The sequence below is a fragment of the Carassius carassius genome, chromosome 43 (genome assembly GCF_963082965.1).
Source record: "Carassius carassius chromosome 43, fCarCar2.1, whole genome shotgun sequence".
NCBI classification, from domain to species: Eukaryota; Metazoa; Chordata; class Actinopteri; order Cypriniformes; family Cyprinidae; genus Carassius; species Carassius carassius.
The window spans coordinates 5,404,017-5,429,865 of record NC_081797.1 but is presented as its reverse complement, the minus strand read 5'-3'; the positions used below and the strand labels follow the sequence as shown (position 1 = coordinate 5,429,865).

General features: G+C 38.6%; 1 protein-coding gene across 1 annotated transcript in view; it reads right to left on the bottom strand.

Annotated features, from left to right (window-relative positions):
- LOC132125087 (inactive tyrosine-protein kinase PEAK1-like) overlaps positions 1-24,633 on the bottom strand; it is a 44,764-nt gene extending 20,131 nt beyond the window's left edge. Inside the window, exon 1 of the mRNA XM_059536310.1 lies at positions 24,423-24,633. The gene's annotated coding sequence lies outside the window, so the exon portion shown is untranslated. The remainder of the gene's footprint in view (positions 1-24,422) is intronic.
- Positions 24,634-25,849: the final 1,216 nt, after the last annotated feature.

Here is a 25,849-nt window from a genome sequence, read left to right as displayed (position 1 = left end):
ATTTAAGATCATTAAGACCTTTAAACCCTGAGCCTGAGATCTAAATATACATACTTCCACATTCCAACAAACATTTGACCCAGAGATGCTCTAAACCTCACAACCAGCCTGACCCAGCAAATCAAGTTTTTTTTAGCTTCCTGAATACAGCTTGCACCTTTCTAGAATAATCAGCACCTGATAACACACAATTAATCTCCATCACTGTCTGCTATGAAGCAGAATAGCGCTCATGGGCTCTTAAACAACAAATCCATAAACAAGCAACAAAGAAGCCAGGGAGAAAGTACTTACAAACATGATTTCCTCCACATTCCTAAACAAATTAACTTGGGAAACCTGATTCGTGGGAAAGCTAAGAGGAAAAGACATTACGACAAGATCCATTATGACATTAGAAGCTTTTTACTCTGCTTTGAGTCTCTCTGCCTGCATTTAAATGTTTAAATGAATCCTCTGGTCCAGTATGTTACTCAGTGATCAATGGGACGACAGGATGATGTTCTTGGCCAACAGAAACCATTATCTATCAGTGTCATGTGTCAAAGTGCCGTGCCAAGTCTTTACGTCCTTCAAACTGAACTGATGGCTGCTGGTGGTTGGCTCCCTATTGTCTGACTAAATCGTTGCAACAGTGAGTGCATATAGTGACCTATTTGAGAGAAATGCACCATGGGATCTATAGGTTGCATGCTGTGCACGTGCATTTTCAAATTCCTCTTGTGGGTTTCAAGTTGAAGACAGTTAAACTCTCTGAAATATCCAAATGAGAGATTAACTGCTAAAAATAAATCATTGATGGCACTATTTTATTTTGCTCTAGGGCTGTGCAAAAAATCGAATGCGATTTTCATGCACATCTCATCAGTAAAGACGCTCCTGTAATTAGAAGTATATCTCAAGCACGTGCGTTCAGATCAGGGTTGCCAGGTTTTCACAACAAATCCTTCCCAGTTGCTTCTCAAAACTAGTCCAAAACTAGCCCAATCGCGTTTCCAGGAGGTTCCCCGATAAAAATTGCTTCCCGGGTTAAAATATAAATTTTTTGGAAGGGTTGCCTTGGTAAAATTCGCATTTTAGGGGCTAAATATCACGTTATTGGTAGTGGGGTTGCTTCAAACCACTGATTCAGGTGGAGCGGCAGTTACTTCACAGAGCAGTAATCTACCGACAACTAACACAAAATCGTTTTCAAAATCGACAAAGAATCGCCTGCGATTTTAACATCGATTTTGTGTAGATTGTCAGTGAATTACGGCTCGGTGTAGTAAATGCCAACCAGTGTTGCCAAGTCTGAGGTTGTTTTTCATGTCCGCAGGTCGAAGCGACCCCAATACAAATAACGTGATATTTAGCCCGCATTCGATTTTTTGCACAGCCCTATTTTGCTCCCTGAAGCATCGTGCTGTTTTAGTATTATTATATCATAATGATACATATATTAGTCCTGTCAAATGATTAATCGCGTTTAATCACATCTAGGGGTTTGGGCCAGAATTTTAGATTTTTCGAATATTGGTTCGGTGGGTTGGCATTCGATTTTCAAATTTGAGATTTATAATATGTTTTTTTTTTTTGAACACCTGGCATTCCCCTTGAAACCGTTATCATTCTTGCTTGAATATGAATCGCCCATAAGTGAACATCATGAACGACATGGTTCAGTTCATCTGGAAGAGACCTCAGCTGTGTGGGAGCATTTTTATTGAGTGAGGACAAGACAAAGACAATGTACCGAATATGCGATTTGAAACTGGCCTAGCACAACAGCACATCAATTTTGAAAAATCACCTGACTTCTGTAAGAAGTTGTTGGTGTTAAAAAAAACTAGCCGCTTTTAACCGCCATGTTAATCAGTAATTTTACACATGATAAAAATATGCTCTTAATTTGCTTGGAAAAATACTTGTGAATACGGTAGTCATAAAAAAAAACTTACAGAAGCCCAGTCTAAGAGTAATTTATCTATATTTAAAGTATTGCTCTTAATAGACCTTTTATGTCACTAGTGCAGTGTCCGTTCTTTGAGCATAAAAGCCCTGCCTTGTGAGACCCGCTGCTTCTGGCTTTAGCTGTTCTGTAGTTTATTCATTCTGAATGTGTTGCGTGTCCATATTGACGCGTGTCCATATTGTTAGGTGTGCATATTGTCACGTGTCCATATTGCACCAAAATACGACACTGCATAGGCCTGTCACGATAACAAATTTAGCTGGACGATAAATTGTCCAAGAAATTATTGCGATAAATGATAATATTGTCGTTCTAAGACCAGTTTCAACTACTATAATGATAATGGCATAATAACGCAGGTACACCTTTTGAAAGATCAATAAACTTTTATTTTATTTTATGGCAGATTCTGACCAAGAAATACCAACATGTTGACTTTGTGTGGCTTAAAAATAATTAATTTTGTATGTTTGAATGTTGGGCGCTCAAGTTCGTTATTTCAAATGTGGTATGCACGCTCATAATGGAAGAGACACGTTTTCCACATGTTTTTATACGAGACATGTGAACGGCCCCTAATACTATCAGTTAAAGTTTGGGTTTTTTTTTTGCTGCATGGTAAAAAAAAAAAAAAAAAAAAAAAAAAATATATATATTTGTGTGTGTGTGTGTGTTAACTCACTGGGTGCATTGACACATGCAACCACACGCCTACAGACATATTTAGCTGAGCAAGTCAAATGAAGCGAGCGAAAAGTAGGCCCATTTCGACAGAAAGCAGCTAAAGTCTGTCTACAATGGACGCGACAAAGCGACCGTTAAAAATCATTTGAAATTTGTGTCAGTACGTCATAAATAAAACGCAGAAGCAGTTTACTGTTGGGAATTTGTCAGCTAACACCGCACCACATCCAGTGTAGACATAAATATTATATGAAATGTACTGAATTGTATATATAAAATATGTATAAAAATGTATATATATAAAAAAATAATTTTAGTTATTTTATATTTAATTTATTAATTATAAAAAATCAGTTTAACTTTTATGGTTTTAATTTTAGTTAACCATAATAACCTGAAGTTCGTTTAGGTCTCTTTTCTTGGAAAATGTTATTGATGACTCAAATCTGAACTACAGATTTTTGTCCAATCAAATTCTCTATAGAATAAATATGTCCCTCTCCCTAAAACCACTGCCAATGGAGTAGCAAGTTAAAAATAAAATGTAAATGCGGGGAGGGAATTTTGCGCATTACAGAATGAACTCTTATTTCAAAAGATCAAGAAAAATCTTGTTTACATCCTGTGTCTCCTTTAATGATTTATTGATCACCTGTGAGCTTGTGTAATACAAGCAATTGCCAAGTAAAATTTCTCGTAATCTGACCCAACAGTGCTTGAACGCGCATCTCTCCATTTTTTCTGAAGACAAATAAGAGGGCTGATCAGCCTGAATCCCAATGGAAACAAAAGCACGTTGCTCATGTTTAACATTGGTGTTAGAGGAACATGCTCAGTCAGAGTCATGCATGCAGATTAACCATTGTGCGAGTGTGTATGTGTGTGTGCATCAAAGGGATGACAGATTCCCTCAGTGAGCAGAATACAGGATCAAAGCTTTACTCTAATCACACAGTGAATAATAATGAGAAACTGATCTGCAGCGCACACACATGCGTACGCGCTGGCATCCTCCAGCAGTGTGCATGCAGCTTCCATATGGGAGCATTACATAACGAAATCATCTTCACTACACAATAGTTTCATCTTACTATTTTTATTCCATCCGTCGCTCCAGTCTCTCACTCGCTCAGTGGGTGATCGATTCTGCATATGATTAACAAAACCCTTGACTGAAAGTATTCAGTAGAGGTTCACTGGAGAGATAAACACTCTCAATGCAACTAGGACAGGGAATTCATGAATAAGGCACACAGATAATGTGAATTTGCACACACAAACAGCTGCTCCAAATCACTGAGAAGGACAACATTATAGGCCTGTTCCAAAAACTAGTGAGCTGCCTACAGAAACAGTTGGCCTCTGATGCATTAGGCCTAAAAAAAAAATTTGTTTGGTTCCGGTTTCCGACCGACCCTGTCAATTTATGTGCGACCCAAATTTATTTTATGAGACTGGGGAAGAACAGTCTTTCACACATCGTTAATTAAATTACAGTTTCCTTTAAATGCTGTTTTACACTTAAGTAATCCGTTAAAAACCATTAAGTATTGCATCAAAACCCTTTAACTGTCAATTCCTAAAGTGAGCTATAACTTAAGGTTTGGAAATCGTAACATTAAGAGAAACACGGGGGGAGGGGGGAGTAAACAATATATCGCGGAACAGAGAGGGCACTGACAACATGCTGACAGACAGGACATTAACATTACCAGCTTACTTTTAATATGAAACAAAGTCTCATTTGGTTATTTCACCTTTCAAATGTGGTCATTTTTTAAAGAAATGTAAACAATAAATACCGTTTTGTGGCTCTTGAATGTGTCGAACAGATCGCTGTAAGTTAGATCATCAGTTAAAACTAACTGATCGTCTCTTGCTTCTAGTTAATTTATAGCATCAAAATCAAATAAACCACATAAATGAACATAACAAAGACTGTTGTTTGATTACAAAAAGATGTCTGTACACTCCGTTTTTCAAGTTCAAATCCTCCATGTTAATCTACTATGAGATCGCCTGTCAAACTCCCGCGAAGGCTTTTTGTGTGTGTGTGTGCGTTTTGCGTGTCTATGGCAACAACAGACTTTAAACGGGAATACAGAATCACTGTCGTAAAAGTACCGGTACACACATTTAAAATCAGCGTGCGTGTGTGTGTGTGTGTGTAAAACTGCCACTGGAGAAAAAAATAAAAAAAATAAATCCCTACCGACCAATGACCTCAACTGACAACCAACCGGAACCAAACTTTTTTTTTTTTTTAGGCCTTATCCACAATATTTGTGAGATCTGGAAGACTCTACACACTCTATATGTAGGGCCCAATGAAATCTATCATAATCTTTCTACATTCTAATTAATTGAATTTTACATAATTTTACATCAATTTATAAAAAAAATAAAAATAAAAAATAGTTTTGTGTTAAATACATTCAGGTAAATATTTTTTTCTGGTAAATATTCCTTTAAAATAATGTTTTAATTATTTCCATCAAAGTTTCTTCAAGTTAAACCAAACCTCTATTTCGATGGGTTGCTCGGAAGACCTTTAAGTTTATACAAGACAATAGTTTTCTCAAAAGAAAACATAAAATTCGCATGAAGTGATTCTCAGAGCAGTTATAGTATAATATTATAATATTAATTTTGCAGCTTAATATCCACAGACACTAGTCCATATTGTGTTTTAATTTAAGTGTACTGACCTACGTTTGCTTTATCCATCCATAAAGCTGGCAAATTCCTTAATATTATGTGTCATACATTAAATTCTTCTTTTATGAGTAGATTCAGCATTACTGTCTGTGGCCCACTAAAGGCCACAACATACTTATGTCAAAGTTCTGCTTTATTTTTTGCACAGACATAAAAATGATAAATGAATGGAAATACCTGAGCAGTGGTATACCAATAGCTAAACATCCCAATTTATGCAATAAACTGATTAAAAGCCAGCAGTGTTTACTTGTGTCTGATGAGCAGTTGAACAAAAGAAATGAACCGGAGAAGATTTCCATGTCAAAGAAGGCGGAGAGCCCCAGAGCCACACCTACCTGTTATTTAATCGCCACAGGCCAGGCCATCCTTAAAAATATTTTGGTTTGCAGTAACAGTAATTAAAAAAAAAAAAAAAAGGGTCGGTAGGTCGGTCTATTTTTTTTTTTTCAAGTTTCAATGTAAAAAAAAAAAAAAGTACATTTTTGTGATGGTGATGACGTCGGTATGAATATAAACAAATTAGCATATCGTGACGTCACTGACTGGTTCTTCAACCCGTGCCTTCGGTCGCATCATTGCAAACCTCATTTTGATGCAGGCTATATAGACCACTAACAAATTTAAATCTTTGTCAAAAACATGTTTATTGCATGAATTTCAGGTGAGAAAAAAAATTATGTACTGTTTTACTTTCATCCACCGCTACGTATCAATGCAACCTACAAATGAGACAACGTTTACTTTGCTTTCTTGGGTTGTCACTTTTGTGAAAAAAATCCTGTTTGATTTGAGTGACGAGTGTTCATTGAATTGATTGTAAAATCGATTTTGCATGTCTAAAGTTTTATACGGCAAATAACACCAAATATAGGTAAATCCACGGACAACAGGCAGGAGGAATGTAAAGATTCAATATATTGGTAAAGACCAATATTTCTGATGATTTATTGGCGTGAAGTTGCGTGCAAAATGACAAACAGGAGTGCAACATTTTCGAAAAACAATAAGCAGAGTGGACTGCCATAATGCAAAACATTTACTGCAGGCTTCAACATGGCTGTGTTTACGATTAAATTTCAACAACAACAAAAAAAAAATCGCATAGGCGATTTTCTTAGGCTATCAAAAAAATATTTTTTCGAATATTCGTCGAATTTAAAATAAAAATCCACATTCAAATGCGCATATTAATTTTAGGTGTGCATTAAGGAAGCTGCCTTATGAGCCCTGGTACGTGTTCCATTCCATCTCGCCGCGGCACAGCTGTGTGTACACAACTTTCAAAGGCGGACAAGCTCGACACGCAGTATCTGCTTTCTCATCTTTCACCTCGTGTACGCACACCGTCCGAAGTATGCTTGATCTTTATCAGTGCCGCATGAGATGCGATGACAATATATGTGTCATTGCATTATAAGGTTAGGTTAGCCTATCCAGTTGAAGCCACTTAAAAAAAAAAAAAATCAATGTGGAGAAGATCTTGTTTACATCCAAACTGAAACCAAGCCGTTCACACAGAACGCATATTTCGCACATCTCATGTTTTTAAATGAAAAAATGTATCCTGTGTGACTGGTTTTCCACCCTTTTTATTTATTTAACAATGTATGCATACATGATGCTGTTTTGTTTATAGTTCTTTAAGCAACTTAATTAATAATAATTGGTTCATAAACATTATATTAAATATTATGTTTTTTTTACAGTCATGTATTCTAATGCTTTGAATAAACATGCAGTAATATTTTGCTCGATGCGCTATCTTGAGCCTCAGAAGAGAAGCAAAAAGCTTTTCTTCACCCTAACTGAAATTATGCATTTAAAACTCGAATACAATTCGAATTTTGATCATATTTAAGTAAAAAATTCGAATTTAGTTTTTTCAGCTATTTTGACAGCCCTAGGCGATTTAAGCCCAAAACTGTATGAGACTGAATACCGGCTGAATTCACATTTCTGTTGTAAAAAAGAGAAACATTGTGCAGAAGTATTAGGGTGTACTCACACTAGCCAGTTTGAACCGTGCCCGGTTCGTTTGACTAGTGTGAGTGCTCCGTACCATGCCCGGGCGCGGCTCGATTGGCCGGCCCTGGCCCGCTTGGAAGAGGTGGGCCAGAGCACGGTTCATTTGGACTCGGGCGCGGTTCGCATGCAATGTGAGCACTAACCGTGCTGGAGCACGGAACAGGACGCGTGGCGTCACGGTTTTGCGACGCTCCAAAAGTGCAGCTGCAAAGTCCTTGCTGCACTTCAGCTGGTACCTTGCAAACCTCCTCATACGAGCAGCACGATTACGTGAAAATTTTCGTGCCACTAAGGCGACACATCTGTTTAACAACAGGCTGTGAGATGGCTGTGGACCAAACGACACAAAATTATCCACAAAGAAAACAGAGCGATGGACTCCATTGTGTTCAGAGAGCACCGCTCTTCCTGTTTATCCCGAAACCGTCGCGCACCATAATGATGTAAGCGTGCTCCGGCACGAATGCTGAAACCCTCCTATGTGAGTGCAGGCCAGAGGGGGAGTGGGGAGGGGGGACAATCGTACTCGGGCCCGGTTCATGGCAACCGTGCCTAGTGTGAGTACACCCTTATTTGCTGTTATGCGTGTTTGTCCGAAGCTGCAGTTGCTGTGTGACGCCTGTTAAAAAAAAACCCCCCAAAAAACCTGGACGCGCTCCGAGAAAAGGTCGTTAAAATCATTTCCTTATTTTCGTTTTCGAAACTTGTGTTGGTTGATTCGTGCTTGATTCGTGCAATAGATTTTCAAACATAAAGTGACAGTCGACACCTTCACGGTTTTAGACTAGACGGGAGAAGGAATGGGAAAAGATCTGGGCACAGTTTTTCCAGAACTTTGTGCCAAGTTAAAGCAGTGTCGAGCTGTTTTAATGAATTTTTTTAGATGTATTATGGTGCCCGAACCCGTATGACTTTGAACAGTGACCGCGAACATTTAGTTTACTGCAGCCGCAGCCATCATTACCAAGTGCGAACCGTTGACTCTGACAGTGAGTGAGAGTATGAGATGAAGCGAACGCACAGGCCACAGTGTGACATCCGTGTAAACACAGATGACGTCAAGGTTTTTTTTTTTAATTAAAGAAGATAGCCTTCATTTGTATGTAGGCCAAGGCAATTTATATATTTACAATACTTACTTAAATATAATTAATAGTATTTTATTGCGTTTGTATTAGTTGTTTGAAGAGTGAAAAAAATAATTGGTCGGTCTTAACGCAAACTTACAATCGGCAAGTCGGTCGGACTAAAAGCAAAAAAAAAAAAAAAAAAATTGAGTCGGTGCTAAATTGACAGGGTCGGTCGGGTTACAGCAAACAAGAATATTTTTAAGGATGGCCCCAATGGTAGTTTGAAGGTGTTTACCAAGATCCAAAACACTTCATTTTAGCTTGATTTTGTTTGAAATGACATCACACCACTGTGTTCTTTAAATTCGCTATTTTTCACTATTCAATTAATTGTAATTACATGTTTCTCTCACGTTGTCCACATTGTGATTTTGTATTTTTATTAAATCACAACGCATTTTGGATTTTACTTCGTAAAGGAATTATGAAAAAACTTCAATATGGAGTGCAAGAGAATGAAACTGACTGCAGAGGTTTTATAATGCGATTTTAAACCTGACAGTTTCTAAAAAAAAACAACAAATAACAAAAAAAAAACCAACAAAAAAAAAAACAATGCACATAAGTGGGATGCTAATAAAGCCAACATGGTATGATGCAACTGACAATGCTGGTGTTTCAAAAGAAACATTTAAAGAGGCAATGTTTTGGAAATGTTTTTACATGTATTCTGTTTAACAGCTAAATTAGAGGACACTAATTAAGAAAAATATCAAATGCACTTATTGATCAGCTGGTTTTATGTTCTATGTAATAAAATAAAATAAAATAAAATAAAACATTATCTAAATGTAATAGCTTTCTCTGCTTCTGAAAAGAACTTTGCTTTCTGCTGAGGTAAACTAAGGCTGCAGAGGCAGAGAAAAATACCATTATCTGATAATAGGCTGCTTTGTCTTGCTTCCTACCAAGGTTTCTTTTTCAGACTATCTACCTTTTCCTTGGCACTGACCTTGGCTTGCTCACTGAACACTTCAAGTCCCTATTTTCTGTAAAGCTGCTTTGGAATGATTTGCATTAAATAAAGAAAAGTGCTTAGCAAACAAATTCAAATTTAATCATATTGCTTTTCATGATAACTATGATGGATTAACTCAAGTCCCCACCCTACATTATTTCCCACTTACTATTCAGTTTTACTCAGATATGTGTCACATTACGAATGTTGCCATTTCTGTTATAAAAATATTAAGAATGAGAGGAGTTATTTTCCAGTAGGAAAGGGAGAGAGTGATATCGCCATAATTTCCAGCATCCTGTTGCACAGCTGCAATAACAGGCCAGCCTGAGCAGGACTGGGTGAAGTCGGATGATACAAACAGCCTTCAGGATTACACCGGGCCCCTGGGGGCCACCATGGCCTCTGATCTTCCTGCACGCATTAAGCCGGTTAAAGCAGCTGTCCTGAGGAAATACTGTGAGAATGCAAACACACACACTCACACAGAGGCTTTGAACTCGCCCTGTATGTTTCATCAAGTAATCAATACCTGAACCACAACAAACCCTAAACTGATCCAGCTTATTCCAGCCAAGATACGCCCTCTTAGACAGGAGGTGATTTAATGGACTCGTAGCCAAATGGCCTGTTTACATCCAGAAACATAAAAAAAAAAAAAAAAAATTCTGAGAGTAATTCCATCGATGTACTTCCTTTTTCAGGATTATGAAAACTATAATATTTGTCCTTAATGTAAATGAGAATTAAAAAACTTTTTAGGGCTACACTGGTATTAAAGGGTTAGTTCACCCAAAATTGAAAATTCGGTCATTAATTTCTCACCCTCATGTTGTTCCAAACCTGTAAGACCTTCGTTCATCTTCAAAACACAAATTTAGATATTTTAGATGGAATCTGAGAGCTCTCTGACCCTCCCATAGACTGCAATGTAAGTAACCCGATCAACGCACAGAAATGTAGCAAGGATATCGTAAATTATCCATCTTACATCAGGGGTTCAACCGTAATTTTATGAAGCTACGAGAATATTTTTTGTGAGCAAAGAAAACCATAACATAATTTGTTCAACAATTCTTCTCCTCGAGTTACCATCTTCTGCCATCCCAGAACGTAATCAACGTAATGAGTGTTGTTAACGTTCAGTATGCGCACGCTGTCTACTGAACATAAACAACACTCATTACGTTGATTACATGTTGTACATGTGAACAACATGAGGGTGAGTAATAAGTAGTTTGGGTGTCAGTATCTCTTTAAAATTTGGCAATACAACAAGTATTATTAAGTATTAAGTGACAACCAATAAAAAGGTGATTTAATTAAATATAAAAATAAAATCAAGAAGAACAATTAAAAAGTACAATAAATAAATAAATATTAAGTAAAATTAAATAAAAAAATATAAAAAGTAAATTTAGGAATCACAAAAAATGGATACTGATTTTAAGATATTTGCTAAAGATTCCAATTGTTTTTAAGTTTTTAAAGATTAGCTTTGAGTGTAAGATGACATCAAATGTGTAAATAAAGCTGCGTTTCCACCGCTGGAACTTTACCCAGGAACTAGGGACATTGGGCTGGTACTCAGTGTGTTTCCACCACAGGAACTAAGAACTAAGTTATGTTCCAGGTAAAAAAAAAAAATGCCCCCCAGAAAGTCCCTGCTGGCGAGGTAGTACTTTTTTAAAGTTCCGGAACTTTAGGGGGCGGGACTTGGGCGCTAAACTTTCGCTGTATTTCGTTTCATTGTAAAATTTTTATTTTATTGTAAATATACAGTGTGGAAAATTGCAGTAGCCAAGGCAAGCTAAGTCATGTTATCAAGTACGCTGCTGTTTGAAGAATTACCGGATTTGCGTCGTCGTGGACATCACACTCCCGAGTCGGATACGCAAAGTCCGAACTACCGAGGATGTAAGTCCGAAATTTGTGTACTTTGTATTGAGAAATACACGCATTTTCCAAATCTTCACAGTACTTTAGACTGTGGTGGAAATGCAGAAAGCAACAGGTCTGGGGGGAAAATAGTTCCTGGGGAAAAAAGTTCCTGGTACAATTGTTCCGGGTAAATTCGGTGGAAACACGGCAAATGGTAAAATAACATGAACATAATTTTTTTTATTTTTATTACATAAAATCTAAAATTTATCAAATTGATCAAACTTCAAAATCAGATGTCCAAGTGCCAAAATGGTGCAGCAGTATCCCATTTAATGTTGTAGTTGTCTGATTATTTTCATGGTTTCCTTGGACAACCGTAATGTCAAGCGACACAAACTGCTCTAATCTGAACCTGAAACTCGCCCTCCTCCTCTCAAAGTCAGACCTTACAAACACACTCAGAGATGCACACAGGAGAAACAGAATTATAATACAAAGAAACGTTCCCTCAGATAAGATGTGTGACACGCTATTCTGATTAAAGAACAACTGAAACGTGATTCACACGCACACACAGATGTGTGTCTGTACGTTTTGTGAACCTTTGTGTGAGTGTTGATAGCATGTTCTCATGCCACGGCACATTCCAACCGTGTCTAAGACTGAACAGCAGCTACAGTGATAGAAAACAGAGGAATTCAGTGCTGTCACCCACTCGAGTGTGTGCGTGAGAGAGGTCTTTGCAAGGGCAACATTTTATTTGCCGTAATTGGTTTTTGAGTGCCATTTGGCTGATTCACTGAATGCTTTTAACCATTTCTCAACCATTCGTTGCGAGCCGATCTCGAACTGATACAGATATTAGCCATTTTTGGGGGGTTTAGTGTGCGTTTGTGTGCTCACAGGATGTGGCTTTGGGGAAACAGATCCCATTCCTGCATTTCTCAGTCGCCATAATGGCCTCACTATCGGCCAATCAGCATCCAGAACCAATTATGGCATTATGACCTCAAAATCTCCCTGTAGATAAACAAAAAAGCAAGACAAAGACAAGCAAGCCCATATTTTCACATGCAGGGAAGTACATCAGCTAGACACCTAAACAACACAAGCACAATTCTATATAAGGTGTTTTCCTTTGGGCTGTGAGTCAGCCCTAGTGCTTTATAAGGGAGCAGGACTAATATTTACACTACAGGTCAGGGAATGTGTGTTTTTGTGCTACAACTGTTTATATGAGCACTCACACACACACCCATTAGAATAATCACTTCCTTTGGGTTTAATAATAAGACAGGGTGGGGGTTCTTACATCACTTCCTGTTGGGGTGAGTGACAGGAAGTCCCTGAAGGTTAAATGAGCCTGTATAATTAACAATCTTCAGAATACTAGCTGCTTAGTGCAGAGCTTTTTTAAAAATGCATTAGTATGCCATGTTATTTTCAGTCACACCTCAATGTTTGAATTAACATATTGAATCATTGAATCATCTTTTTTTCTAATTTTATGGCAAGCGTCCTAAAAAGGAGACTAGAACTGGAGTATTATATTGAGGGTTACTGGATTCCTTGCAATGTACTTCACATTTATGCAAGTACGCAAATGCTTATCCAACGCAAGCACTCTGTAAATACTTAAAGGTGCAGTACACCCAAAACTGAAAATTCTGTCCTCATTAACTTACCCTCAAGTTTCTTTTGTCGGTTGAATGCAAAATATATTTTATGTATTTTTTATTTATATTGATGAAATCTGAGAGCTTTCTCACCCTGCATAGACAGCAATGCACCTACCACGTTCAAGGCACAGAAAGGTAGTAAGGACATCATTAAAATTGTCCATGTGACGTCAGTGGTTCAACTGTAATTTAATGAAGCTCTGAAAATACTTTTTTATTGTGTATTGTGCACTTTTTTATGGTTGAACAACTGATGTCACATGGACTATTTAAACATGTCCTTAATACATTTCTGGGCCTTGAATGTGGTAGTTGCATTGATGTCTAAGAAGGGCCAGAAATCTCTTTAAATTTTAATTTAAAAATATCTCAATTTGTGTTCCAAAGATGAACAAAGTTCTCACGGGTTTGGAACGACATGAGGGCGAGTTATTAATGACAGAATTTACATTTTTGGATGAAATATCACTTTCATTTTTAACTTCAGTTCAACATTAATGTGTTTTTACTAGAGTAATTTGGTATAAATGTAATTCTTTTTTAACTGTTGCAATTGAGAGCGAGGAATCACGTGCCGATTTGAGAGGGGTCTTAGCCGGTCGGCCATGATGGTAGGACATGCTATCGGTTGCCAGGGGCAACGCCTTCAGAACTTCCCAGAGGCGCGACTAAACATTCCAGAGCTCTTTCATTTTTGCTCATTTATTATGTAGGCGGAACAGAGACGGATCTACGAATACGAGAAAGAAATTAAGAAAGTAAAGCAATGCAAAAAGATAAGGCGATAGAAAGGGGACCTTACAGGAACAAGCTCACACCAAGCGCAAAACAGCGGTATTTGGAGAAGCTCTCAGGCATCCAAAATATCGACCCATATGAGCTCCCTGCAGCGACACAGAGACCTGGACCATTTACCTCCATGCACACATATGGACATTGTGAATTATATTGTTTACGATGTAAGTCACCTAGCATTCACACTGTTAATGGCTTTAATCTAACCAGGACATTTACATCTTGCAATTACACATTTAACTACACTAGCTAACCCAGAACTGGTTTGTCCACTTTGCAGCCCCCAAAACAAAAACCTGGTACTAGGGCTGTCGCGGTTAAGAAATTACCCTTGCGGTTATTATGGGTGGCTCAATAGCGCGATATGCGGTATTACCGCCGTTTTTTTTGTATACATACCTAATTTATCCTGATTTTGCTGCATACAAAGCTCTATCCTTGAGTTATGTAGCATATATTGTTGCTTTTTTAACTGACAGAGAGACACGTTTTAAAACATTTTTGTTTATTGTTAGATGCCAAACAGCAACAAGAACATGCGTTTTCCAATACATTTTTTTTAAGAAATCAAAGAGTTCTAACATGTATTACACGTATTTGCGCGCGACTTTGGACAGCAGCAGAAATCTAGACTGATTATCGCGCCACCACTGGCCCACCAGGACAGTGGATTCGAGCTGGAGTCGATGCACTCCTCAAGCAGATAGTGTGTGTGAGCTCGTTATCTGCTCACGCTCTCTTGTGTATGGGCACTGACGCGGAGGTTGTCCGTGACTTCAGCAGGTAGCCTATGCCTGTTACTTTCACGGCTGTATTTTACAGATTTCGCAAAGGCTTCAGCTTCTCCTACCTGTCGGCCGGTCTCAGCTGTTCTTTTTGATGTTGCTCCGCGACCTGATGCTTGAGGGGGCAGCTGCGCTGGATGAATGGGGACACTCTAAAACGCTTAACATGGCTTAATGTACTAAGACAGTGATATTAACAGACCAAACGCACTAAAAATCATACTAATTAAGTATACTATCTATAAAAAAAATCAGATGAACCCTGAATATGAATGCAACTCGTTTAATAACACGTTAAGCCTTTTCCTCCAATAGAAAACCGTTATAAGAAAGCGCTTAATGTGGCTCAATGTACTAAGACAATGATTTTTAAAAACCAAACTCACTAAACATTATACTAATAAAGTAGTATACGATGTACAAAAAACAAAACAAAAAAACAGATGATCCCTGATTATGAATGCAAGTCGTTTAATAACACGTTAGGCATTTTGATGGTTTTCTATGAGAGGAAAAGGCTTAACGTGTTATTAAACGCGTTGAATTCATATTCAGGGATCATCTGATTTTTTGTAGATAATATACTTTATTAATATGATGTTTAGTGAGTTTGGTATGTTAATATCACTGTATTGGTAGCCTACATTAAACCACGTTAAGCGTTTTAGAATGTCCCGATGACCTCAAATTAGATGTAGGCTATTGCCTCGTCACAGGAACCTTTTTTGCAGCACATTTAGCATATCGGCTCATCTATATTCGCTGGCTCGTCCTTTTCATTGGGTTGAAAGCCAAAATGTTCCCAAACTGGCGACGTGACATTAGGTTTTGGGACGAGATCGAGCGTCTCCCAGCGTTTCAGCCGGCCTATTCAAAACAAACGAAGCACCATAAAGCTACAACGGCTCGCGAGAAAATTACAGTCGTAACCATATTGTATCATTAATGTATATAACATTGAATGCACAGTGACAAATTGAAAAAAAAACAATAAGGCCACAGCCTCAAAAAAAAAAAAAAACTGAACACTGCGGTTGCCGCGATTTCTGCGGTTGCTATCTTTCCTCTGCGGTTTGTTTGTCAATAGCGCTGTACTACAATATTGTGGTTATCGCGACAGCCCTACCTGGTACAATATGTGTCATTGGGCTAAAATCAAATTATAACTAAACATACACAGCTTTAGCCTACATCAAAACATGTTGGAAACGTTTGTGTACATTGAACATCTCGTTACAATCTAGTCTTTACGAAATAGTCACAGTTATTTAAGTTACTTTGTCATTTTGGTCAAGAAGTGTCTGCTAAATGCAATGTGTAATTACAACATGCTAAAACGCATGTGAATAAACTTACTTTGGCCAGTACAATGCTGTTTTCATCACCTCCTGTAGATGGACCCAGCAACAGCAGAAAGCCTTGTAACTTTCCAAAGACTTGTGGCTTTTAAACTCCTGAATTGTGTAGTAACTTACACCAATAACTAGATAATTCACAATGTCCATATATGTGCGTGGAGGTAAATGGTCCAGGTCTCTGTGCCATTCCGCTGCAGGGAGCTCGTATGGATCGATATTTTGGATGCCTGAGAGCTTCTCCAAATACCGCTGTTTTGCGCTTGGTGTAACCTAAAAAAACTGTATTCCATTGTTCCTATGTTATCCGTATGTATCGTATGAGATACTGTAGCAGTTTTTAACGCAGCAGTAACTTCCAGGCATGGTAAAACAGTGCGGAATTGCAAAAACCTCCTCTACTACCGAGTTAACAACACATGTAAACAATCCTGTTTCGCCGCCGGTGTCCTGCCAACATGGCGGAGACTGTGATATCGAGGGGAGGGGCTCTGTGCTATGACGACAACTCCTCACTCTCAATAGAACAGAAAAAAGACCATAACAGACAAAGTTTGTGTGAATGCTCACTATACACTCTGGTTCTTTAATTTGATTTAAAGCACTACATTTTTAATTTATCTAAAATATAGTAAAAACAAAACACAAAAACGCTTTTGACACCTCATAACACTGACGAAAAGCCAGCAGCAGAGGCATGACAACACTGAATGATCAAACCAATGTCAATAAACTTAGGGTGTATTCACACCCATCTTGTTTGGTTTGATTGAATCAAACTTAGGTTCGTTTCCCCTTGTGGTGCGGATCGATTTGGCAGGTGTGAATTCAGCAATCGCACTCGGGTGCGGATCAAACAACCTACAGAGACCCAGCTGAAGAGGTGGTCTCAGTCCGGTTCCAATTGAACTCTGGTATGGTTCATGTAAGGCAGGGGTGGGGAACGTTGAACCTGGAGGGCCACTATCCTGCAGAGTTTAGCTCCATCCCAATACCTACCTGTATCCTGAAGACCTTGATTAGCTTGTTCAGGTGTGTTTGATTAGGATTGGAGCTAAACTCTGCAGGGACACAGGCCCTCCAGGATCAACATTCCCCACGCCTGGTTTAAGGTGTGAACATTACCCGAAGCAATTGCAGAAATAATGTTTAGGATCAGACAGCTCACGCATATAGTGCTGTTGTTTGCATTTCAATGGCTTAAATTACTTGTTTTTAAACTGCAATGCTTAAAAACGCGTCCAGATAATGAGTTTTTGTGACCATGGCGCACAGCAACATGACGTGAGTGCACATAATAGGCTAAAGCTTGCTGCAAAGCCCCAGCAAAAATTACCATGAATGTGTCAGGGTGACCTAGTAAGGGGATATTTTAATTATTTATTAATAAACTAGTGTTTTCCGACTCCGAAAAGTTGACGATCCTGACTTGCCATCTCCTCATTAGACGTGCCTTTTAGTGATGTGCAGGTCGGGGTTTTTTCCAACCCGCGGGGTCCCGCTTTTATGAAATTATTCGGCCCGCCCCAGCCCGCCCCGCAAATAAAGTAAAATTTCTTGGCCCGCCCCGACCCGCCCCGCGCATCAGGGACATCATGGAAGTTACGTTGCTAGTTAGACCTTTCGTATCCTAACCTTAACAATATAGGCTATAGGTAATTGCACTATGATGGTTCGTTCGTGAACAAATCTTTTAGGTGAACAAATCGTTCTCGTTTACGTAATCCACTGACCATAGACAGTAAAAGACTCATTTCTCGTTCAGTGAAGTTCCTCCCACAGCAGCGCGCGAGCGCGGCGCTATTAGCAGCCTATTTTTGGATGAAATATCACTTTAATTTTTAACTTCAGTTCAACACTAATGTGTTTTTACTAGAGTAATTTGCAATAAATGTAATTCTTTTTTAACTGTTGCAATTGAAAGTGAGGAGTCACGTGCCGATTTGGGTTGATTTGGGAGGGGTCTGAGCCGGTCGGCCATGATGGTAGGACACGCTATCGGTTGCCAGGGGCAACGCCTTCAGAACTTCCCAGAGGCGCGACTAAACATTCCAGAGCTCTTTCATTTTTGCGCATTTATTATGTAGGCGGAACAGAGACGGATCTACGAATACGAGAAAGAAATTGAGAAAGTAAAGCAATGCAAAAAGATAAGGCGATAGAAAGGGGACCTTAAAGGAACAAGCTCACACCAAGCGCAAAACAGCGGTATTTTGAGAAGCTCTCAGGCATCCAAAATAAATTTCATAAAAGCGCGAGCGCGGCGCTATTAGCAGCGCATGCGCAGCTCGTGAACAGCTCTGTGAACTGTTTCATCCGGTCAAAAAGAGTTACTCAAGATGTGACGGAGCATGTGACTTGTTGAATGTAGGGAACGAATACGATCTTCTCGTAGGTGAAAGAGTTGAATGAACTGATACATCTCGTTCATGAATGAAATAAAGGAGAGTATACAGGGTCAGTCGGCCAAGCATGTAAATCTCGATCAGCAATCAGCAGATACAAAGCGCAGTTATAGGTGCACATATGCTTGTTTTCATATTTGGAATACAGAACATAACTCCATGTTTAATCCCCGATAAAACCTCGTGCTTTGTTAATCTGAACAATTTATTTAGACTATTTATTTAATGCGATCATGCACACACTAATAAAGCCAAATCAGTTTTTGTCACAAGTAAATACGTTCGTTGACTTAAGACATAACACATAAGACACTCTTTTTCGCCAACTGCTGGCGTATTTGTGTAATATGAAGAAATGGTCACTGAACGAATCAGTGAATGAATCATTTTGGTGAACGAACTGAAAATCAATGAATCTCTTGAAAGAATCAAAATTTCCACCACTAAATTCCATGAAACATAAATGGATTTAAAAAAAAAATGTTTTTAGTGACCCGCCCCAACCCGCCCCGCAATAAAGTGCCAATTTTTTAACCCGCCCCAACCCGAGACGCGCATCACTAGTGCCTTTAGAAAGAGATGCATGTGCTTGAGGGCAGTGTGAAACCAAACCACACCAAACTAAAATAAAATCAACACTGTATTTGGCCTGGACCAAAGCAAGTGAACTAGCGGACTTTCCTGGTGTGAATACACCCTTAATGTAAGCAAATCTACAAATTAGAAACCAGTACTTTCCAATGCGCACTTGGAGAGTAAATCAGTAGTCCTTGCATGTTTAATAAGAACTTTGAACTTTAAAAAGTCTAGGTCAAATCGGGAATAGAAACCCATTAAAAAGAAAATGAAATGAAAGAATGAAAAGGAAAAAAAGCTGGCCCTGAGAGTGTTTCAGCATGAAAACCCTTTGTTCGTTTATGTATGAGTGTGAGAGTGTTAATGGGCAGGCAATTATGCAACCTTGATGGGAAACTTTAGAGTGAACGAGTGGCAAGCACTACAGTTCTAAAATATCAGCATTAACACATTTTCAGCCTACACGGCTTTCAATGCCAATCTCAAACCACCTCCACTCTTTCTTTCTCACTGTCTGCCTCTTTCCTTTGGCATTTCACATTCCCTCTGTACGCCCGTGGGCTGTAGCTCTCTCTCCCTCGCACTTGTTTGATAACATCTTCTCTTACTTTTATCCTAAGGTGGTTCTGCAAAGATCTAAAACTCTTTTTTTTATTCCACTAGATAGTTTGTATGAAATCAGGTTCATTCAACTTCACTCCCTGACCCTCAGGCCAAGCTAGATGCAGTTCAGGGTGGCCAGATTCTGGAAACTTATAAAAGAGCCTGAGACGGCAGACAAGATTTTGGGAGCTGATATGGAGTGGAGCAGGGGGTGGGGCCTATGTGCAATGGGGAGGGGCCTCTAATGTGGGCAGAGCAGCCAAGACCCCAGCACAGGAAGAACCCACGTGAGAACCAAGCCAATTCAAGCAAATTCCTATTCAATGACAGCAAGAAAGAACCATCTCCACGACAATTAGGGCAAATCAGGGCAGCCTGTCTGGAGGAAACATGTTTTTGATATCAGGATTTCCAACGGGATCATTTAAAGAAAAGCATGCTGTCATCAGGATTGCGAAGGCGTCTTGGCGGTGACATCATGTATGATATCACCCACTATTATTAAGCCTTATATTCTCACTGTGGATTAACAGATCATAAAACATGCCAGTAAATCAAATTTAGGTCCTGAGGTGCTACGACAGGCAGATGGTCTATGTTATCCACTGGAAGACACACACACACATACACGTAAACAGATCTTGGATCAGTGCGTGAGACTCCCGTTTCACTCAGAGTTTCAAGTCAACATCAAATGAAACGGCATCAGAGTTCAGAAAGGTTTTACTGAGATGGTTTTTGCAGACCCTGCCAGGATTAGCTGCACTTCATTCAGAGTAGCCTTGAGCTAACTGGCACATTGTTGCTATGGGAACTGCTGATGTTGTTGTCATGATGTCATTTTGACTGAAACTCAAAATTCATATAACTAATATCATCATTGTGGAGATGATCACGTACTTTGACGAATCCCAATTCACATACTTCAACATACTAAGGATGTGCATGAATAGTCATTTAGTAAAAACATCATTCAAACCCCAAAAATGGATTTTCCTCGGCACCTCTGCTTGAAATGTACTTTCCATCAGATTCCTCCCCTAAATCTTGCTCTTAAAATTAAATATATTGGATGGTTACCAATTGTGATGCAGAGGAAATGCCACGTGCTTCCAAGTAAAGTATTTTCCGGACTATAAGTCGCACTTTTTTTTCATAGTTTGGATGGTCCTGCAACTTATAGTCAGGTGCGACTTATCAAAATTACTTTGACATGAACCAAGAGAAATGAACTAAGACAAATGAACCAAGAGAAAACATTACCATCTCCAGCCGCAAGAGGGCGCTCTATACTGCTCAGTGCTCCTGTAGTCTACCACTGAAAACACAGAGTGCCCTCTCGCGGCTGGAGACGGTAATGTTTTCTCTTGGTTCTAAATAAATGCGACTTATAGTCCAGTGCGACTATCACCATATTTAAAGGAGTAGTTCACTTCCAGAATGAACATTTCCTGATGATTTACTCAACCCCGGGGGGTTCGACTGAAAGAAAGACATGAACAGCTTGGATGACATGGGGGTGAGTAAATCATTGGGAAATTTTCATTCTGGAAGTGAACTACTCATTTAATTTTTGACAGGAAGAAAAACAAGGTTGTGAGGGATAGAAGTAAAGTGCGTTCAATCGATTTTACTGTCATTTATCAACATACATTTTGTTCAGCTGACAAAAAGTATTTCCAAAAAGCAGACAAAAACTCCATAAAACAGTTAAGCGTTGTGAAAACTCTAAGCCTTTAATGCAGTGTGTGTGCGCCATTACCAATACCGTCCCTCACAATTTTGGTTTCATCTGTATTAAAGTCAATATGGCATCTATCCCCGACTAGATTGGTCAAGAGTGACCTTGACATAGTGGTTTTATTAAGAATAAGACACAATAATACCAATCTTGCATACTACACAGGTGGGATAGCATGAGGATTGGGATTCAGCCTCTCTCTTTTTGTGAAATATAAAGCCTCTTATGTGCAAAACAACAACTTATAATAATTTATAATAACTGATTACAATATTAACATAAGTAATAACATATCAATAAACTACATATAAAGTATATAGACAGATTTTTCATTTTTGGATGAACAATCCTTTTAATACCTATGTGTTGACAAGATATTCAGGCTATCCAGTGACTGAAAATATATGGTCTTGCTCATCCCTATTATCTTTTGATTTATGGCAAGGCACTAAATATGATTACTAACAGCATCACATCAGCGGACAGCTATTGACTTCTGTAAAGCGCAAGAACTAATGTGCACAAATGAAATCCTGCTCTGCACAATAAAGCTTCATTGAACTTGAACTTGCGAGAGAGTCAAACCGCTCTGGGAGTGTTTGGGCACAGGGCTAGCAGAGGTGTATATTTAAACCTGTCTGGCTGAAACTAAAGATTATGTGTGTCTCATACCAAACACCTGAGGCAAAATGCTCCCAAAACTCTTGTCTGTCCATCCGACTCACGCCAGCTACAGACTCAACGCACAACAAACACCTTTCTGTCATCAAGTGCACTAATGCTATTTTCACACACAGGTATGTGTGTTAGTGTTTTGTTTGTGCAACGGAATGCATGTGTTTGAATTATATGATAGCACTGATATGTTTGATTTGCTTATCTGTTATGACTCTCACACATCAAACTGACAGCGATTTAATCACCAGCGATTGTCTGGTCACTTTATGACCATCAAATCCACTTCCATTCAACACTGTTTTGTTGCTATCAGTGTGAACGCCTCTAATAGGGTTGGGTTTAATTACCCAGAGTTGATATGAAGGGATGACTGTGTCTGGTTAATAAAATCTGATCTTTGCTCAACACCGTGTTTTTAGTCAGGTCCTGATCTGATTCAGAGTCCTAACTCTGTGAACATAATAACATATACACACACACACACACACACACACACACACACACACACACACACACACACACACACACACACTCCTCCCCAGGGTGCCCATCACACCTGTTTCCTAGAGCTCAAATCCTTCCCAAACCAACTCACAACTATTCACCAAAACACATAACTCCACTTAAAGCCTGTGGATCGACTCTAGTCTTCTTAATTTGATGTTTCTATAAGCTCTGCAATCACCTCACGAAAATTCACCATGGTAACTAACCACAGTTTCCATTACTAAAGAGATTGTTAAAGGACTAGTTCACCCAAAAACTAAAAATGTACTTAAAAACTACTCACCCTCTGGCCATTCAAGATTTAGACGAGTTTGTTTCCTCATCAAATTAGGAGAAATTTAGCATTACATCACCTGCTCACCAATGGATCCTCTGCAGTGAATGGGTACCATCAGCATGAGAGACCAAACACAGTAAAACCTCACAATATCAGTAATCCTCAAGCTGCATCCTTGTAATAAACAAATCCATCAAGACAGTTTTAACTTCAAACTGTTGCTGTCAGATAAAATACTATGCATTTATTGCTTTCTCCAATGCAAAATTATCTCGTCTTAATCAGGGGAGAAATATGCACGGATCAAGCACCGTTTACAAACGAAAACAGCTCTATACAAATATGCTGTTGGATTTTGATTCAAGAGGACAACAGAGGATGATCTTTTTCGCTGAAGGAAGTGTTATTATGGATTACGGAGTTGTATTTTTGCAAAAAGTGACGGTTTAAAGTTTAAATGCTTTGATGGATTTGTTCATTTAAAAACATGCAGCTTTTTGTTTCACAAGATGTTAAGCGATGCACTGGAGTGGTGTGGATTATTGTGATGTTTTTATCAGTTGTTTGGACTGTCATTCTGACGGCACCCATTCACTGCAGAGGATCCATTGGTGAGCAAGTGATGTAACAATGAAGAAACAAACTCATCTACATCTTGGATGGCCTGCGGGTGAGTAAAACTTTAGCACATTTTCATTTTTGGGTGAAGTATTCCTTTAAAATTTTGGTAACTTGCTAAGCAAAAATATCTGATAACCAAGGTGGCCAATAATATGTTATAATATAATACAATTTCTAAATACTAAATAATAAGTGCTAAAAAATAAGTTAAATATTTTACACAACATATTTTACTCTGAAAATATGCGCATAACAATAACTCAATAATGACACCAATATGATTTAACACTCACTGCCTTTTCATTGCCTGTGCCCTCTGGATACAAATACTGCAATTCCTGTTTATCATCTTTCATAAGCAGTGAAAAAATACATTATGCGTCTATGGTATTAATAACAGCATATACATTATGCACGAATAACGTGTAAACTCAATTTTTTTATTCTGCTTTACAAACTATTTGGTAGCTAAGACAAAAAAAAAAAAAAACACACAAACAAAGCCAAATCATCCGATCCATATTAATGACAACTGAGAAACTGAAATATATGTTTTCTTTACAGTTACTGAAGGGAAAGCTGATATTGAAAACGGATCAGACTCAACAGCATCCTGACAGAAACACGGAGGAATTCTCCAGAACTGGCTTCAGATCTAACGTTCCTCAGGTTTTCCTTCACGGACTTTCCAGAGGAAATAACACTTTATCTCCTCGCAAAATGATCTGGCATAAATGACACTTTATTCCTTCCACAGAATAATTACCCCAGAAGCTGTTACGCACCGCAATCAGTCATAAACTGCGTTCTGGTTCAGTTTAACCGTTTAACCACCACAGCACAAACGTTTAACGGCCCTTTTCGAATATTTAACTCCTTAAACTTACAATAAAGTGTTTTGAAAACCAAAGCTGCGCGTCGCCGTCACGCGTCTCTCGCGTCCTGCTGGTTTATATGCGCCATTCGCACGCGCTGATGCGTCTCGCGGAGCTCCGCGTGGATCTTTCTGTGAAACTCCGTAACTTACGAACTTTCTGCTCTTACCTGCTCTTGAACGACAAGGCTCTCCTCACGAACCCGCGTGCGCCATCGTAATCCAGATATCGCTGAACTGTCGTTAAACTGAACGTGGGCTCTGGTGGGTATTTTAATCGGGAGAAACGCGTGATCACACGCCCGCGATCCGCTGCTCCGTTAACGGCGCTCGAGCCCTGCTGCACGGGGACGCGCGGAGGGCAGGGCGCTGTGGACGCGCACTTGGTGTTGGAATGTCGGAAACGCGCGTTGCTTCCAGCCAGTTTGGCTTTTTCTTCTTCTGAGATTTGAAGAACATTAATAATCGTGATTAAAATTACATTTTGAGGCAAAATGTAGTTTGAAATGGGAAATGCATCTCATTATAAAGAAAGACTTGAGGGTATTTCATTTAGAATGTTTTTAATGACATTTAATACAAAATACGTGATAGTGAAAGCAAAGCATTCAATTTATTAATACAGCCCCAGTTTTTCATAAACTGTGCATGTGACCCTGGACCACAAAACCAGACATAAGGGTCAATTTGTTTGAAATTGAGATTTTAGATAATCTGAAATCTAAATAAATAATACATTAAGAAATTAAATTAGAAAAAAGATTGAATCTGTTCATTGAAGTATGGTTTGTTAGGACAACATCTGATCGGGATACAACTATTTGAAAATGGAATCTGATGGTGCAAAAAAAGAAGAAGAGGAAAATGGCCTTTTATGCGGTCCAAATGAAGTCCTTGGCAATGCATATTACTAATCAAAAATTAGGTTTTGATATATTAATGGTAGGAAATTTACAAAATGTCTTAATGAAACATGATCTTTACTTAATATCCTAATGATTTTTTGGCATAAAAGAAAAAATAATAATTTTGACCCATTTGTATTTTTCGCTATTTATACCCAAGCTACTTTTGACTGGTTCTGTGGTCCAGGGTCACATATCGGTGTTGTCAGAAAGTTCAGTTCGTCCTGATGAGACGTCCCAACTTCTCAACATCTCAACCTCGCCCACAAGTGACATTTTCATACCTCTCCACTCAATCTCAGGGGCCACTTAGTTTGATCAACCTCTTAATTTGTACAGCATAAACATATATAGTACATTTTTCATTTCTTTTTACATTAACATTTTCTTTTGTGAATGTAACTGACAAAAGGTTTATAATTCTTGCATGTTTTCATCATAAAAATTGACATATTAAATGTATATTTAACCTTACATTCTTTACAAATGAACACAACTGTATTACATTTTGAAGCCAAAAGTAAAATCTAAACACAGGCTATAAACAAACTAAACCCCATCAATTTCAGTGTCACCATCATCAATCACCCAAAAAAGTAAATTATGTTATTAATTACTCACCCTCATGTCATTCCAAACCCGTCCGACCTTCGTTTATTTTTTCGAAACCGAAATTAAGATTTCTTTCTGAC